The following is a 4,046-nucleotide window of genomic DNA, read 5'->3' as shown; positions in this document are numbered from 1 at the left end:
GGCAGGAGCAGTAAGTAGAAGCTTTCGCTACACGCTATCGCTCCCGCATGAGGTGGACGGATATGCAGTAGTGGATTCGATACTGTAGAAGTAGGAGTAACATCATTGTTCGTCTTCTCGAAGAGGCGAAGAGCCAAGCGCAACCCAAACGTGGCAGTTGCGAACGCTCTCATGCAGGGGCGGATGTACAGGGTGGCCAGGGTGGGCCACGGCCCACCCTGGGATTTTGGATCACCTTTTATATACCTATGCATCTGTTCGGGCCGGAGAGAAAAAAACGCCCAATAACGCATCAACGAGTAACACAACCACGGCCTGTCTGTCCAGATCGAGCAGAACGAGTTGTCCCCCTCGCGCACAGCCGCCTCGCCGTTCCCCTGCTCCACCCCGACACCCAGCCGCCGCGCCGTTCCTCTCGTCCTCGCCGGTCTTCGGTCGGCCGGAGCCCGGAGCCCAGCCGCCCAGGAGGCTCCTTGCTCCCGCCTCCCCTTCCCGGCTTCCCACCCGCCCAGTCCAGGGCTCCAGGCGTTTGGCTCAATTTTCTGTAATAACCTGCCTATGCTTGCTCCATCTTATGGCCTCACCTTTAGCAACTCTAGGCAGAATCTGACCATAGCTATGCATGGTTTGTTGCTGTGTGGATTTGGGATCTCAATGTGCAGCATAGTAAGTTGTTGTGTGGTACTCCATGTACCTGTGATGGTCTGATGGATCATGGTTGTCTCATCACGTAGATGTAGATGCGAAGAGAGCAAATCCTTGTGCCTTTACTGTCTTCTGTATAGTTGTGTGGCTGAGTGGAAGCACTTCTTATAGGAAATAAAAAATCTTGAGTTTTCTTTATCTGGTACCGGCATATTGCATTTCAATTTGTTTGATTTACTCTATGAGGAAGATAGTTTATATAACATATAAACTGTAAAACATGGAATTCTGGCAGCTATGTTTGTCCGGTTACAGTTTCGGACCATGATGGAGTACCCATCTGTTCCAGGGACTGATCTGTTCCTTCCCTTTTGACTGCAAATTTTTTGTACATGAATGAACAGATACATAATTTTGTACATTATTTCTGCCTCCATTAGCTTTATTGATAGAAAGTAATTTTTGTTACAGAATTGTTGAGGAATGAAGAGGGCCAGACGAGACATTATTTCTCTTTTTCCAGAAGAAGAGAAACAATGTCTCGTCAAGGCCGGGAATATGTCGGATGTGGCCGAAGAGCAAACCGGAGAACTTGTGTGTATGCCAGAAACATAGTCTTTTTGAACTTCTCAAGGTATGTACTATGGTCTGTGTAATATGTACTATGTAGGCTTTTTTATGCAAGGCAGAGATTTAATTGAGAATTTTAGTGTTTTTGCAAGACCATATTGTGATATTGATCTATTTCTTTGTGATATTGGTGTTAGTTAGAACTTTCACATGTCATATTGCTTATCAAAAAAAATGGGGCAGACCACCCTGGTGTCAAATACTAGCTCCGCCACTGCTCTCATGGTGCGGTGCCTTGGAGAACACATATACTAGCCAGGCTCTTGCATGAGACAAAATTACTATTGTTTAACAATTAAACTCCATCATCCATTGGTTGATACTCATTCTGCATAGGTCCACGCGCTTAGCACCGTTTCCTCCTGGGGTCACCAATGTTTATTTGCTAATTAATAGCATTGCTTGCAATGAACTAGCCATTGCAAGTCATTAAAAGTATGCACACCTCTCATCTCTTATTGGTTGATATGTCAAGAAACAAGAAACAAGATAGAAGTTAATACATCATGCCCAAGTGTTTTGGGACTATTTGGTTTTCGTAAGATGACTTGCACACCTAGACGGAGGGAGTAGTATAGCCCTGTAAACCGGAAAGGAGTATTTGCCTTTCTAGAGATTTCAACAAGTGACTAGACTACACCGCCTGCAGTACTCCCTCCCCTCGGTTTATAGGGCTCAAATCTCAAATCTCATGAACCAAGGCATTTTGCGATTGGAGGAATGTATCTCGTACTTTACAAAACTACTAATTAAACTCATGCATTAATTACGTAGTTCTCTCATTTTCCTCTCCGCCCTGGTCGCGGTGCAAAATATTGAGCACTCCTATATGACTAGCCACTCTATCTACATGCGGGACATTTCAAAGCATCCGGGCCCGCGTGCCATCCACCAAATCACAGCGAGGTGCTACAGTCGAGACTCACCTGTCACCCCGGTGTGGCCGTCATGACCCGTCATATCACAAAACCCACACCTTTACCAGCAGTGGTAAGGTGGCCTCCAAGTTGGACTGGACGAAGCAACCATCATTTCACTGGAACGCTCATTCAAGCCCTTTCTTCCCTTTCTTGAAGAAAACCTCACTCCAGGCTACTCACTTTTGCCATTTTTCTTCTATACTGACGAAGGAAAGGTGGGCAAATCAGTTATGCTGCTATATTTTCATTCCAAGAAACTTCTTTTTGTGAAGCACCGACCGATTCTCACATCCTATTCTTTTCCCGTTTTCATTGCGATTGTGGTTTCCTTTCGATTGCTTTTTGTTTGTCAGTTCATTGATGGATCCTGGAGCACTAGGCAAAGAGTTGCTGGCGGACAACCCACTGGAGACAGCAATCTCCAGGAAGCGAGCACCAACCAACGAGTTGACCATGTTGGCGGGCCAACCCATGGAGACGAAGAACTCCAAGAAACAAGCACTGGCCAAAGAGTTGACGACGTTGGTGGACGAACTCCTCAAAGAAAGTTGGAAGAACACCAAGGGCCCCATCGTGCCTACCCCAGGAACTCTGATTGCCACCTATGCGAGGCTCAAGGCCAAGTTTGAGGAGATAGTCACCGTTGAGAAGCAGTATTCCCCCGGAAAGGTGATGGCCCCCATCGAGGACGAGGAGATGGCCCCCGGAGGGATGAGATCCCCCAGTGAGCTGAACAAGGTAAAAAATAATGGCTTATTACCATAGTTGTGGTTTTTGATTATTTGGAATGTGCTTGCTAATATGTTAGGGTTGTGCAGGTGCCGGTGGACGTCCTTGATGATTCCGATGTCGCGGCCCGTCCTGTTGGCATCACCCCGGAGATTGATTCCGATGCCGCTGTCCATCCTGTGGACATCGCCCTAGAGATCGATTCCGATGTCGTGGTCAGTCCTATGGACATCGCCCCAGAAATCGATTCCCATGCTGCTGTCCGTGCTGTGGTCATTGCCCGAGAGATCGATGACAAGAAATAGTTGGTCGCGCTAATCCTTCAGGGTAGTTTGCATTGCCCTATGTTTAATTACCAGAACGATGCGTGTTATCAAACCATCTTAGGGCTAATGCACTGTCTTGTGCGGGCGGTACTTGCTACTTTTGTTTGATAGTGAATCATGCGAACCCTCTCTGAGTTATGGAAACAGATGTATCCTCACCAGCTTTTGATGTAATATATGGCATGCTTAGATGTAAGTTTGAACTATTTATCATATCAGCAGGGCTTGTTTGATGATTCTTGGTGTTAGTAGGCTAGCTACTGTGCGAGCTATAATACTTGCAAAACACTCATCGAAGAGAAACATTGGGGCTGATGAGCTTGTGGTACGTGATGACCCACAAGTATAGGGGATCTATCGTAGTCCTTTCGATAAGTAAGAGTGTCGAACCCAACGAGGAGCAGAAGGAAATGATAAGCGGTTTTCAGCAAGGTATTCTCTGCAAGTACTGAAATAAGTGGTAATAGATAGTTTTGTGATAAGATAAATGGTAACGAGCAACAAGTAACAAAAGTAAATAAAGTGCAGCAAGGTGGCCCAATCCTTTTTGTAGCAAAGGACAAGCCTGGACAAACTCTTATAATAGGAAAAGCGCTCCCGAGGACACATGGGAATATCGTCAAGCTAGTTTTCATCACGCTCATATGATTCGCGTTCGGTACTTTGATATTTTGATATGTGGGTGGACCGGTGCTTGGGTACTGACCTTACTTGGACAAGCATCCCACTTATGATTAACCTCTATTGCAAGCATCCGCAACTACAACAAAAGTATTAAGGTAAACCTAACCATAGC

At 46.0% G+C, this 4,046-nt stretch overlaps 1 long non-coding RNA gene across 1 annotated transcript; it reads left to right on the top strand.

Moving 5' to 3' along the window:
- The first annotated feature begins 292 nt into the window (after window positions 1-292).
- On the top strand, window positions 293-1,490 carry LOC119305216. The gene is made up of 3 exons (XR_005148584.1): window positions 293-544; window positions 1,117-1,279; window positions 1,413-1,490. It is a non-coding gene; the product is annotated as an uncharacterized LOC119305216 (long non-coding RNA).
- Window positions 1,491-4,046: the final 2,556 nt, after the last annotated feature.

Source organism: Triticum dicoccoides, chromosome 5B (genome assembly GCF_002162155.2).
Source record: "Triticum dicoccoides isolate Atlit2015 ecotype Zavitan chromosome 5B, WEW_v2.0, whole genome shotgun sequence".
NCBI classification, from domain to species: domain Eukaryota; kingdom Viridiplantae; phylum Streptophyta; class Magnoliopsida; order Poales; family Poaceae; genus Triticum; species Triticum dicoccoides.
This window is presented reverse-complemented; position numbering and strand designations above follow the sequence as displayed.